Source organism: Camelus ferus, chromosome 3 (genome assembly GCF_009834535.1).
Source record: "Camelus ferus isolate YT-003-E chromosome 3, BCGSAC_Cfer_1.0, whole genome shotgun sequence".
Classification (NCBI taxonomy): Eukaryota; Metazoa; Chordata; class Mammalia; order Artiodactyla; family Camelidae; genus Camelus; species Camelus ferus.
The window spans coordinates 77813954-77828794 of NC_045698.1; the positions used below are offsets into that span (position 1 = coordinate 77813954).

The 14841-nt window shown below is 44.5% G+C and overlaps 1 pseudogene; it reads left to right on the forward strand.

Annotated features, from left to right (window-relative positions):
• The first annotated feature begins 1405 nt into the window (after nt 1-1405).
• Nucleotides 1406-14013, forward strand: LOC116662664 (annotated as a pseudogene).
• The last annotated feature ends 828 nt before the right edge of the window (nt 14014-14841 follow it).

Genomic DNA, 14841 nt, shown 5'->3' on the forward strand with positions numbered 1-14841 from the left:
AAGTCCTCCAGTTGGTTAGTTTCTCAACAATTATCTGTGATGAATCACTAGCCTTATTGTCAGCTCCCTTTTACCCATGAATGTAGATTTTCCAGGTCTGAAGAAACACACACAAACAAAATAGCTGTGTATTTAAAAAATAAACCCATATCAAAGAGAATTCCAGCATAAAGATTAAAAAAAAAACAGGCCCTCCATTAATGACTCTAGTTGTCTTGGATACTTAAAAACAATAACTTGTCTGGTTTTTATCTTAAATGCACTTTGGCAAAATGACTTTTCTGCACTTATGATTGGTACTAACTTTGTTGCTTTTACGGTTCTCTTTGTGTTTTTATTTTCTGGTATTCCTTAAAGCCTGGCCCTTTCCATCCACTGCCACCTCCCTCCCTGCCCCACCCTGCCACCATCAACTCTCATTACCCTCTTTTTCTAATTATTCTACACATTCAGAATAGAAATACATTTTATCTCATGGAACATAGTCACTAGAACTTGACCTCATGTGTGAATATCCTTTTCTAATCCCCTTTATTTCCTCTCTTTATTTCCAATTCTCTTTATTTCCTCTCACAAAAGACCTTAACGGCCCAATCAGTAAGAGACTTGACTCTACTTTAAACGTGAGCCCAAAACTTTCACATCAAAAACACCTGGCTTCACTTCCCTAGTGTAAGGCGGTTTTAATCCTCAGCAACATTGTTACTTGATTCACAGCCTGGGATGAACAGCATCTTTGCGTTCCATCCTGGAGAAGGTCACTTCCTATCTTAGAATTTGCCAAGAAATTAAGAAGGAGTTGAGATTTTATCCCTAAAACGTGTTCATTTGTATCCTGAATTATACATCATCAGCTCACCTATAAAGGTGAGGGTCCAGATAGGTGGTAAGGGGGTGAGTGGGCAGGAGGTGAGATGGTCCTGGGTCAGGAGAAGGAAGTGGGAGGCTGGGGAGTAAGAGGTGGGAGTCTGGGTGGTACTCTGCAAGGCTGGGTCTGCCTAGAGCTGGGAAGATATTTGCAGCACTCCAAACCTCTTAGAATTCTCTTATCCATTATAACTTATAAACCCAACCACTTGAATTCCTTTCTTCTTTCTTCTCTTCCTTGTGCTTGCAATCTTCGCTTGATACATTGATTCCTGATAAGAGTTCTGTGATTCTGTAGAGAAGAAGGTAATTCTAAGTAAAAATAAATAATACCAAGTTTTTGTGAATTCTTAATTGTTATTATGACATTAAGCAGAGCTTTTTGCAAGGTTTTGGAATTCTAGCCTCGTCATAGCATAAGACATTGTATGCAAAGCAGATTGCCAGTAATGGAAATGAGACTCAGAAAAAAATAATAGCAGTGTTTTTGAACACTATTGAATTAAATTAAAATTTTGAATAAACAGATAATTGGATTTATTATTCTGTAAGAGACGAATCATGGTACTAGACAGAGGATAAAGGTATAATCTGTGGTTTTCACTCCAGGGATATCAGTGGCAGTGTTGTTGACTCAAGTAAATGGAATTATGCTCATTTAAAAAAGTACCTACAGCTCTCTTTAGTTCCCTTCTTCACGTGGTGCGGGCGGGAAGTGACGCACGCGGCCCGGGAGGTGTGGACGCGGAGGCCGACAAAGCCGGAATCGCAGACGCCACGGGGTCTCCGGGACAGTCAGTCACACTGGACCTGAAATCGAAGGAGGAGAAGGATGCTGAGCTGGACAAGAAGATCGAGGCTCATCGGCGGAAGAATGAGACCATCTGGCGCTACCAGGAGATTGAGGAGGACCGTAAAAAAGCTGAACTCGAGGGAGTAGCGGTGACCGCTCCCCGGAAGGGCCACTCGGTGAAGGAGAATGTGGCAGTTGAAGTGGAGAAGAACCTGGGTCCCTCCCGGAGGTCCCTGGGACCCCCCGGCCCCCAGGGGCCAGCAAGGGAGGCCGGACACGCCCACCCCACCCCCACCCCCACCCCACGGCAGGGAGGCAGCCTGGATGAGGAGCTGGGTGCCGTGGCCGGAGGGGTCGGAGCAGGGGGGTCCCCTCATCTGTCTGGAGCTGGAGGCACCTCAACTGCCGACCGCAAATCCAAGGAGTGGGAGGAGCGGCGCAGGCAGAACATTGAGAAGATGAACGAGGAGATAGAGAAGATTGCGACGTGTGAGCGCAATCAGCGGGAAGGTGTGCTGGAGCCCAACCCGGTGCGGAACTTCCTGGACGACCCCCGGCGTCGCAGCGGGCCCTGAGAGGAGCCTGAGCAGGACCACCGGGAAGGCGGCCGGCGGCACGGGCGCAACTGCGGGGGTGGGGGGCCGACTTCTAGCAGGTGCGCTGTGGCCTCGAGCAGGAGCAGCAGGGCCGCAGAGCCAGCCTGGATGACACCGGGGACACGACGCCGTCCATGACGGGCTGGGAGCGGTCAGAGTACCTGCGCTGGAAACAGGAGAGGGAGAAGAATGACCAGGAGCGGCTGCAGAGGCACCGAAAGCCCACTGGCCAGTGGCGGCAGGAGTGGGATGCTGAGAAGACTGATGGCATGTTCAAGGACGGCCCGGCCACTGCCCTCGAACCATCGCACCACTACAACGATCAGGCCTGGGCCCGGCCCCACAAGCGCCCCACTTTCAGGGAGTTCCTGTCCCAGCACAAAGCTGAGGTCAGCTGCAGAAGGAGGAAGAGCAGCCGACCCCAGGTCAAGGCAGCCCCCACACCTACAGTGACCATGATGACCTCTGGGAGACGAAGGAGGCAGCGGCCCTTCCACCTGAGCCCCCACAGCCTGCTACCCCAGAGGAGACCCCCACACAGCTGCCCTAGACCCCGGCCCAGGACCATCGGCCTCCTCAGGACGAGCAGGAGGAGGGCGAAGGGGAGGATGAGGACGAGGAGTGAGAAGATGTGAGTGGGGACGAGGAGGAGGTCGAAGATGAGGAGGCTGACAAGGAGGAAGATGAACCAGCCCCAGACCACCTACCCCAAGAGGCTGAGCCCAGCAGGAGCCCCACCCCGGAGTGTGGTGTCGAAGAGCCCACCAGGCCCGAGGAGCCCCAGCAGCTTCCCCAGGGCTCTGCCACTCCTGCTAGCCCTCTCTCGTCCCCCGGGGGTCACAAGCCCGTGTCCGACTGGGGTGAAGAGATGGAGCTGAATTCTCCCCGGACCGCCCACCCAGGCGATGCCCTCTCTCTGGGTGAGGCCTGGTCTTTTGAAAATGCATGAAGTGGGCTGCTTGTGTATGTGCTCTAGGGGTGCATTGGGGACCCTCATGCTGGGCCCTGGGACACTGTGTGCCCCACGGCCCCTGTGGCTAGGGAGGACGGTCCATGCCCATCTCTAGATACCCTTCCCCAGATCCTGCCCCTGCTCTGAACCATTCAGGGCCCCCTTCCCAATAAAGAGTTCACATCCTCAAAAAAAAAAAAAAGGTATCTACAAAAAACTCAATTAGAACATCACTATTTAGGACTCACTGAATGCATCTCCTTGGTCTCCTGCAGGATTTGATTTTTAGCAACTTTAAGGAAGAAAGGGAGGTTGGTGCTTAACATCCACTGCCTACCCACACACGCGAGCCACACAACTTTGGAACACCTGGAACCACCCGTAAGTCCTGGTTTTAAGTTCAGGGAAATTTTTTTTAAGTCTAGAATTTTTGCATATATTTGCATGTTGACTTTTAAACATATGGAATCATACATACAAAAATAAGTTTGGTAGCATCCTGCTGTTTTGGAGGCCAAATGCAATTCAAAGAATTGTCATGTGTAAAGAATTCTAAATTGATTAGATTCTGGAGTATAGGAGAAAAAAAAACACATACAGTGATACTGGGACTGAAGAAAAGAAGAAAAGATACTTAAAAGCCTTCCTAAATTCACAAATGGAGCCATTTAAAAAGAAATTTACACCATAAACAGTCTAATTAAATCCACTTTAAAAATATTACCTGTAATTCTGTGCCCAATTCAATAATAAAAGAGTGTTTTTTTCTCACTTCGCACCCTGGGAATTCTGGGAGATTTCCTTAAGCTTATTGTCAAGCTGCAGAAACACCTGAAAAGAGTAGAGAGCCGTGGAATCTTGACATCCTAATATCAAAGAAACATTTTTATGTAATTGCTGTCACTTTGTGGAAAAGAAAGTAAATATAAAGCAGTTGATTTCAAGGAGGTTAACGAGTGGGTAGGACCTCTTTCTTGGCTTTCAGTTTCCTCTGAAAGAAGAATGTCTTGTGTTTTGGTCTCTTACCAAATTCCTAGTATTGACCTCCCTTGTTTCCAGAATTCACATAACATCTGTTGCTGTATTTTTCAAAATAGGTTTCCTTCCCTTCTTCCAATTATACAAGCAAACTGTAACTGTAAAATCAAGTTCAAATGTTTAAAGAAGGTGAAAATGTTCCAAAATTCTGTGGGCAAGTGATAACTTCTTTATCTTCCAGATCTTTCCATTTGTGTATATAACCTATTACACATACATCATGATTTATTTTCAAAAGCCAAATTGTTTCAGATGCACTGCATGGAACTTGCTTTTTTTCCTCACTTAACAACATATTGTGAATGTTTTCTATGCCAGTTTATGAATCTCCCTGTTGTTTTGAATCTCTTCTTAGTATTCTGGGTTTTTAACTATATCATAATTTAATCAACTAGTACCATATTGATAAGACTGTTAAGTTGTTTCCAGTGATTCATTACTATAGGTATTTCTACAATGATCATACTTGTATAAATTATCTTTGTGCCCATATGTGGGCATTGCAGTGGGGAAAGGGGGTCAGACTGTTCCTAGAAATGGAATTGTCAGGAGAAATATATATAATGGAATACTACTCAACCAGAAAAAAGAATAAATCTTGCCATTTGTGACAACATGGATGGATCTAGAGGGAATTACACTAAGTGAAATAATAATTACACTAAGAAAAAAATGTTGTAGGATCTCACTTATATGTAGAATCTAAAAATTATAACAAACCAACAAACATAACAAAATAGAAACAGACTCATAGTACAGAGAACAAACTAGTGATTACCAGAGGGGAGGAGGGGAGGGCATTGAGTATAACAGGTGAAGGGGATTAAGAGATACAAACTTCCAGTTATAAAGTGTATAAGTCACAGGGGTGTAATGCATAGCATGGGGAATATAGTCAATAATGTAATAACTTTGGTTGGTTATTACAACCAACTTTGGTTACTAGGCTTATTGTGCTGATCAACTCATAATGTACATAAATGTTGAATCACTATGTTGTACACCTGAAACTAATGTAGTATTATATATCAGCCATAGTTCAATGCAAAAATAAAGAGGAAAAAATTATATTTTAAAACATGAAAGTAACATGAAATTCAAATACCAATGTCCAAAAATAAAGTTTTATTGGAATTTTTTTAAAGGCATTTATCCTGCTATGAGGATACAGATGGTCTCTGATGAACCCTGAATTCCCGGTACTCAAACACAATGTTACAAGATAACAGAAATGAAAAAGATGGATTCTCTGTTAGGGGCATCTGTAGAACCTGCAAATATATTACTTTACATGGTAAAAGGGAATTTGCCAATGTGATTCAGTTAAGGATCTTGAGTGTGCATTGCTGGTATAGTGGTGAGCATAGCTGCCTTCCAGTTAAGGATCTTGAGAGGAGGAGGTTTCTTGGGGTATTTGAGTGGACCTGATGTAATTACAGGGTTCTTGTAAGAGGGGGGCAGGAGGGACAGAGAGGAGGCAGTGATGGCAGAAATGGGGAGAGATTTAAAGATGTTATCCTGCTGTCTTTGAAGATGAAGAAGGGACCACAAGCCAAGGAGTGTGGGTGCCCTCTAGAAGCTGGAAAAGCCAAGGAAATAAATTCTCTAGAACCTACAAAAGGCACGTAGACCTGCCAATAGTCTGATGGTAGCTCAGTGAAAGCCACTTCTGACTTCCAGAATTATAAAATTTTAATTTTGTGTTGTTCAAGCCATTAAGTGTGTGATAATTTCTTACAACGGCATTGGGATACCGAGGATTAGAGACACTTTAATGGGATCTAGTATTTCTGCTCAACTTGGATCTGTAGAGAGGTTTCTAATGGGCAGAAATGAGGAATGGGATTCCGAGCAGGAGAGCAGTGTGGGCAAAGGCACAGAGGTGAGGATGTACGAGGTATGTCCAATAGTTACTTAAAAGCACGGAAGCCACTAGGGAAGGATAGCCGGGGAGACATACGTAGGAGACAACACCTGACCTTACATCCTCCGTGCGCGTGCGCGTGCGCATGCGCGGGAAGTGCTCCGATGACCTCGGAGAGGAGGCGGAGGCGAGCCTTCTCGAACCAGGCTGAAGAAGAAGAATGCGGGTCTTGTTCGGCTCGGTTTGCATTAGGTGAAGAAGGGCGTGGGAGGGGAACTTTGGCCGAGAGGAATGGGATAGCCAGCAGCAAGAATCCAGCGCTGACAAGAACTGGCCAGGTAAGGAGCCGCTGAGGGGAAAGGAAGCCGGGTCCTGCGGCTAAGGATGCCTCCAGAGGCGCCACAGGAAATTGTGAGGCAGCACCCCTAACATGGAGGCAAGGATTGTGAGCTTCTGCAGGGAAACAAATTCTGAAGGAACTTGACACCAGTAATACATTTGTTATTTGTATTCCTTTGTTCTCTGTTGAATGAGAGTGCAAAGCCTTTTTAGCTGCCCCAGGGGCTGGCCAGTGAGGGAAATGGACAATTCTTGAGGGAGAGAAAAGTAGCCTCAGGCTTTTTGGCAGCTCATGTCCTCAGACCTGTTATTTTGTTTGACAGGCAGAGAGCTGACTTGTGTGGTTTGGAAGCTGGGTGGCATTGTAGGATGGGCGGGACAGCGGAGAAGCCCTGGCAAGCCACGTGATATCGTAGCATGAACCCCGGAACTGGAAATCAGGGGTCTTGAGTTATTGACTCAGCTTTCTAGAAATGAGCTACGCAAACTCGGGCAAATGACCTTATGTCCCTTGTACTCAATTTCCTCACCTACGAAATAGGACGTAAGCTGGGCTATGCTTGGCTATTGTGGGGACTGCAGAGCGGCTATGGGGATGACTCCTGAAGCATTTACACTTTGACTCTATGTCCAGAAGCCCTGGGTTTCCGGGTTGATGAAGATGCTTCCAACATGCAACATGTATAGCCCAAGCCCATCCTCAGCCACTTGTCACCCAGTGACCACGCCTTGTGTTCTTTGGTTGCAAGCAGCAGGTCACTAAGCAGATCTCCCCTCCTATTTGGCCAGTAGCACAAGCTGGGAGTCCAGGGCCAGCACTGACTGATCCCACTGCTAAATTGCCAGATGGGAGGCAGAGGGCACTGTTGGGTGGATGGTGTTCTTAAAGGCATGGATCCTTCCCGAAGACTGAGAGGAAGACAGCAGAATGGGAAGCCACAGAAAGTGGGGAGCACAGCAAAGTATGCTTTGATCATCCATGTAAAAGTGCAACAAAGTAATAAGCAAATATTCTAAAATAAGCAGGCAGCAAAATTTCTAATGTATCATAAGAAAAATAATTGGGCTTCAAAAAAAATTCCCCTGGAAATTTGCATTGAGGACCGCCATTCATCTCCAGATTTCAAGGAATTGACCATATGAGTCATACATTGAGAAAGAATTTTTGAATCAGCCATAGGCTAAGTGTTCTAGCTGTAGGCAGGACTAATGCTGGAAATCAAGATTTCAAGGGTAACCTAGGGTCACCACTCAGAGTTCAGTCTGTGTATTTTCTTGGAAAATGTTAGACTACTAGGCCTCTTCCTGAGACTGGATATGGGGCAGGTGATTCAGTAAGACTTAAAGTTAATTCAAGTTCAGACACTGGCAGTGGGGGCGACTTGACACAGGAACACCTTCCTGGCAGCAAAATGTACAGGAAACACTGCCTTTCTGCCCTGGAAAAGTTAATGGTTTTGTTGCATTGAAGTTGTACTGGCAGATTTAATTGAACAATTTCTTATTGTCCTGTCTAATTTGATGATTTGGTGAATCATGTAGGTCTCCTTCGATGTCATCAATCAAGGAAACTAAAGGAGAACTTGGGGCCATGCCAGGTAAGTTACAGCGTAAGAAGAAGAACCAGAGCGAAGGGAGGTGGCTTCATATTTTATAGAAATAAGTTTTTTTTTTAATACATTGTTGTTGTTATATCTGTGAATTGAAGAAAGAAGCCTGTGCCAACTAAACTTATTTCCTTGTGGCCATTAATTGTTAATTGCTAAAAGACAGATTGCCTTTGGCATGAAAATCCAGAACTTGCTTTCCATTGCCATTAAGAATAACTGCAGGGGCATACCTGATGCTTATGCCAAGAAACTTGTTCTAGAAAGTAGAATTCAGAGAACTCTCGCGGGACTTTGAAGTAGCTGGTGAAGCAAGTAGCGTGTCAACATCCTGGATATTTTGTGTTCAGTCACCATTAAGGAGAAGAATCAAGCTCTGGAAACCTGCCAGAGAAATAAATGTTCAGCGAGGTTGGAGTGCTTTGCTTTGAGTGCATTTGAATGAAGTGATGGATGCCCCGGAGGGGGTTGGGAAGTGGAGTGCAGAAAGCAGATTTGTGTGCAGCACAACTGGTCATCTCTCAGCCACACTCTTCCTGCTGGGCTGAGAGACCCGAGGCTTCCTTCATGTCCTGATTTCAACCCTGCAGGCCTTCCCACCACTCCATCCCCTGACCCCTAATTGAGATCTCTCTTTTAAAATCTTCAAGGAAGTTAGCATTGAGGAGACAGCCTAGGATTTTCAGAAAGACAGGCAGTTAAAAATGATGCCACGCTTTGCAGACAAGAGAGAGGATCAGAATAAAGAGGAGAAAGGCTGTTACCCTGACATTCATGTCACCTGCATCTCCTTCTTTTCCTTTTCTAGACTTTAGGGCCTTGATGTTAATACTTTCTGACATCTGTATTAACCCCTGAATTGTGTCCCTTCTAAATTCATATGTTGTAGCCCTAGCCTCTAGAATCTCAGAATGTGATATTTGGAGATAAGGCCTTTAAAGAGGTGATGATGAATTTGTAAGTGAGTCCTTATAGGACTGGTGTCCTTATAAGAGGAGGGAGAGACACCAGGGGTGTGTGTGCACAGAGGAGGGGCCACGTGAGGACACAGCTGGAAGACAGCCAGCCACAAGCCAAGGAGGGAGGCCTTGGGAGAAACCAGTCCTGCTGACACCTTGATTTCAGGCTTCCAGCCTCCAGACCATGAGAAAATGCATTTTGTTTGTCATGCAGTCTGCAGTATTTTCTTCTGGTGGCCCTAGCAAAGGAAGACAACCCCAGTGTTGGCAACATTGGCAAACAGCTTTGGGGGTAATTTTTCCTTTTAATTCAAACAGTAATGACCATAAACAAAAAACACAGTCAATCGTCTGGAATCCTGTCCTTTGCCACGTGGGGATCTGGTCTCACATTCCTCTCCATCTTCCTACCACCCCTAGTGAGCTTTTGAGAGTTTGCTTAGGAATGTTGTCATGTTCCATTCAGTGACTTGGTCCCCCCTGCACCCCTCAGCCGGCTTTCTTGCTCTGATAGTCCTTGCTTACTTGTCATTCATCTTTTGCCATCTCGTAACTTGCTTCCTCCTTAAGTGCTAACAGCGAACCCTCCCGTATGGACGTGGGTAATTCCTCCAAGTTGCAGAGACTCTGCAGCAGTGTTTAACAAAGGCTTATTGAAGTATTAGGTGGAAGAGGAGGCAATAATAATGCAAAAAGAGAAAATTAAAAGCTGGCTTCTGGATAGGATGTGTCTGTCCTAGCATCTCCTTCTAGAAGCTTCCACAGGCTGCCTGGGTCCTGAGCTCCCTATACCCTGTTCTGAAGGGACCACCTCACCTCTGTTCACAGGACTGAGCCTGTTTTCCTTTAGCCAGAATCGAGGCCTGCATCCTCGTCTCAGTCCCAAGAAAAGGGAAGAGTACTACTAATGGAGGTGGGATCAAGGTGGGGCTTATTTTCTGCCCTGGGTGTTTGGGTGACCCAGGAAAACCACACCCTTTGAGAACATCCCACACCCATTCACAGGGTCTGACTCACCCCCAGCAAGGCAATTCCGTGATTCTGTGCTTCATTCCTCCAAGCCTGGCACACGGTTGTAGAACTAAAGGGAGTAGTATGCAGGAGATGGCTCATTTGATCATTAATTAAAAATTAATTTTAAAACAATCACAAAATGACTGTGGTGTGTGAGAGTAACGAGCAAAAGAATCCAGCCTCAGGTTACTGCTTTTCCAAAGGGTTTCTTCATGGTGGCTGAAAGTTGTAAACAAAAAGAAATCTTTCCCCGTGAAAGAAGAAAGTTTAGGGATAAGGAGGGACATGGCTCGAAAGTGTATGCTTTTCCCATACTCTTCTTTCCCAACTGTGATTTTCTAACACACCTTCTAGAAAGATGGCAACCATCAAAGAGATGTCCCGATGCAGACTGGAAACTGCACCGCACTGTAAAAATAACAACAGCAGCAACCATAATAGTAATAATAATATAGGCACCATCTATTTGGGTCTTATGTGAGAGGCATGGCCTTATTGCTTTTCAAACATTATCTTGATTAGTCTTCATCTCAACCTATTCTGAAGTAGGCAGTATTAACCCCCATTTTCTAGATGAAACTGGATTTAGAAAGTGAAGCAATTTACCCATTAATCTCACCTCTCAGAAAGCATTCTTTTTTCTTTCTTAACCTTTGCTCTTTACTTTTTTCTTCCTAAGCTGATTTCAGGGATATTTTGTCCAAGAGAACGTGACATTGACAATATTTCACTTACTTGGATACTGATATTCCTCTTGGTCAGGGTCATTCATAATGATAGTTTGTTCTTCCCAGGAAAGCCTAATATCCTAAGTTGATTTTGGAAAACTAAAATGATTTTAAGATAAGCTTCTTTTAGGTTGGTAATTAAATTCATGTTGACCAAGATTCAATGAGGGGCTACTAGAAAGGCCACCATGTACACTGTGCATGCGGATACCAAGTTGAACAAGAGACCATCCCCACTTCAAGGATTTTGCATGAGTGTTATAAACTAAAGCCTCCTCTTTAGGGGCAAGTTCTCTGTACATGCTCTGGGCTTGGTACATGCTGTCTGTAGAATGTTTCAGGTAGGATGATTTTAAGCTCATCCCTGATACTCTGAGAATAGGAATCAAATTCAACCACATGATCCATTTGAAATATCATCTGGAAACAATTAAGGACCAGCAGCACTTCCAAATGGCTCACAAGTGATCCTCTTGGCAGTTGGTGGTCAAATATTTGCGGAGAAGAGAAAGCCTCACTCTTTTCTAGCCACAAATGAAAATATATTGATTGTTAAAGCTTGACTCTTCTTTAAATGGTCTTTTGGGAGGGGCCAAGGGGACAGGCTGTCAGGTAACTAGGAAGCACACACCCTGTGGCAGTCACTGGTCTAAGTAATCCCCGACTTACCAGCAAAACATTGAGAAAAGGAATGAGCAGATTGGGCAATGACAAACCATGGGCAGCCAGAGGTTGGAGCTACTAAGATTTCTTGGGTTGGAAAATGATGTCAAGAAATTTCACATTGCACAACAGCATCTTATTTCAAAAGAGAAAAAGAATACTCATCTACCATTCAGAAAAACTAATGATCACTAGTGGATAGTTCTAGTGAGCAATATCTATCTGATGGAAACAATGCTATTATTTACATGGATTCGTTTTTTAATGCTCATATTGTTATGAGATCTGCTTTCCGATGAGGAACACAGACAGTGCGCTCGGGTGGCATCATTTTAGCTCAGAATCCAGTGGGATCATCCCAGTCAGTGAATGTGGCTGTGGCCTAACTCATAGTCCTTAGATGGTTTCATCTTTGTGAGCCCCTTCTCCATTTAAAAGTTAAAATTAAATTTTACAACTGCCTTGGTATAAAGACAAATACAACTCCAGGTTGGATTCATGGATATATACTCATATTTAGTAAAGTCCTTTTTTCATTCTGATTTTGAAAGGGAGTAAAATGAAAATGTTTTTGTAGGCTCCTAAAAGCACAGTGGGCTCTAGGAGAAGTGGGCCCAGTGCCCATCTGAAAATCCTCTTTACCGGACTCTCCTGCAGCCAAGGGCAGCCTTGTGATATCAGCTCAGAGTCTCTTGGAAATTCTGGAAGGGGTGATGCTTCCTTCTTCCTTTTTCTTTCCACCTGGAATTAAGGACAGGAAACTCATCAACACAGCAGCCATCTTGTAACCGTGAGGTGGTACTGTCTTCCTACTGAGGACCGTGGAGCAGAAAATAGAAGGAACCTTGCCTCTGAATGGTATTTTCAGTTGCAGCATTAGCCAAAAGTCTTGTTAGATGAGGGAGGAGAAAAGATAAACCCTACTTGTTGAAGCTAATGGGGATTTGGGTTTTTTGATATGAGCAGCTAACTTCTCTCCTAACTCAGCTGATGCCTCAGGGCCTCAGCACTGTTCTTTGGGTTCCTTACAACTAGGACTTCACACAAATCTGTTCTCAGCATCAGGAAGCGGCCTGAAGATGTGGGGATATATGTAGTAGCTACTGGCACGGAGAGCTCACTAGTTCTCTGAGAATACATACAGAGTGAAGCAGTGTCGCCCTTTCCAGGTGTGACTACTAAGCCACTGGCCCCTAAGGAGCTACGCTCATTGTCATGAACCTGCGGGAGTCTTCCCTGCATCGCGATAACAGGCCCTTGAGAGCAGACTTCCACTGCCGACCCGCAGCTGATTCCTCTACGTTTGCAGCTGCTGAGAGGTCTGAAAGGGAAGGTGCAGTAGGAAAGATAACCGACCCATCTTTTCAGAGCTATTTGGCTGCTGGATTGACCCCTCAGTGGTGGGGTAGAAGGCTCCAGGTCCTGCATGGTTGAAGGACAGAGTCCCCCTGCAGGAGGAGGTCAGTGCACAGACTTGGGATGGGCCCGCTCCTGCCCTTTTGGAACCCCCTGGAGCAGGCAGGCATGGGTCCCTGGATCTGGGGCTGGGCTGGATTCTTCAGCAAGCCTGTAGTAGCAAATGAAAAATCAACTGTGAAATAAAAGCTGTATTAGAAATGTTTCTTGATTGAATTCCTAGGGCAAAAGAGCCAGGATGTTGAACATGTAAAGAGCAGTAGTCTCTGTAAGCTTACTCTGAGAAAGTCAGACGAATTATTTTAGGTAAAGGGCTTTTGGGGAGAACCTACTGTACCTGGGGGCTGGCAACCTAGGTAATCTCTTTAACAATTTTTATTTCTGTTTTTGTCACTTGTTTGTTTATCAAACAAACATTTATTCACCACTGGTGTGTGTCAAACTGAGGGAAACAGACTCCATTCCTGCCTTCTAATGAGCTGGTAGGGCAGATTAGATGAAAACAAAGACAAAATAGGCCAACCAACTGGCGACAGCTGTGATGAAAATGTCATGGAGGAGGGGAGGTAGCCTGAGGTTTTGGAACAGTGGTTTCTAAGCTTGTTTGCATTATTAGACTCACCTGAGGATCTTTTTAAACTCCCAAAGGCCATGCCGTACCTCAGGTAGCCACAGTGTCCGGGGTGGGTCGCAAATACTGGTATATTTTGAAGCTCTCTACAGGATTCCAATGTGCAAACAAGTTTGGGAACCACTGATACAGAGGAGAGGGTTGGCCCTTTTCCTCAAAAAAACATTAAGGGCATTCTGAACTGAGCCCCACAATCATGCTGCTCAAAGTGGAGTCCCTGAGAGCTTGTTAGAAAAGCAGAACCTCGGCGTCCACCCCAGACTTAATGAATCAGGTTCTGCATTTAACGAGCCCCTCAGGTGACGGTAGATACAGCAGAGTTCAAGAAGCACTGCAAAGCAGTCATTCTCAAAATGCCATCCCCAGATCAGCATCGCTGGGAAATGTGTTAGAAATGCAAATTCTCATCTCCACTCCAAGATGTACAGAATCAGAAACTCTGGGGGTGGTTTAACAGACTCACCAGGTGATTCTGAAGCACACTGATGTTTGAGAAACACTGGCTCAAAATCTGCTTTCTACAGATGAGGAGGAGTGGATGTCAAGGGCATGGACTCAGGAAATTCAGACAGACTGTAAGGGAACCAGGAATGACAAGAAGTGGGAGGGAAGATTGGAGAAATACCCCACCCAGGCAGAGAATTGAAGGCCCTCAATACTCTTTCAAAATGTCCCTCAAAAGTAATATGTCTATTATAACAATGCTGCCAGATAAAATTTTTTTCTTTCCTTTTTTTTTTAAATTGAGATATAATCAGTTTACAATGTTGTGTCAATTTCTGGTGTACAGCATAATGTTTCAGTCATACGTATACATACATATATTCTTTTTCCTGTTCTTTTTTATTATAGGTTACTACAAGATACTGAATATAGTTCTTTGTGCTATACAGTAGAAACATGATTTTTATCTATTTTATATATAGTAGTTAGTATCTGCAAATTTCAGGCTCCCAATTTATCCCTTCCCATCCCCTTTCTACCCTATAACTGTAAGTTTGTTTTCTATATCTTTGAGTCTGTTTCTGTTTTGTAGATAAATTCATTTGTGTCTGGTTTTTTTTTGTTTTTTATTTTAGATTCCATGCATGAATGATATCATATGGCATTTTTCTTTCTTTTTCTGGCTTACCTCACTTAGAATGATGATCTCCAGGTCCATCCATGTTGCTATAAATGGCATTATTTTTTTCTTTTTTATGCTGAATAGTATTCCGTGGTATAAATACACTGTAACTTTATCCACTCATCTGTCAATGGACATTTAGGTTGTTTGCATGTCTTGGCTATTGTAAATAGTGCTGATATGAACATAGGGGTGCATGGATCTTTTTGAATTAGAATTCCCTCCAGATACATGCCCAGGAGTAGGAT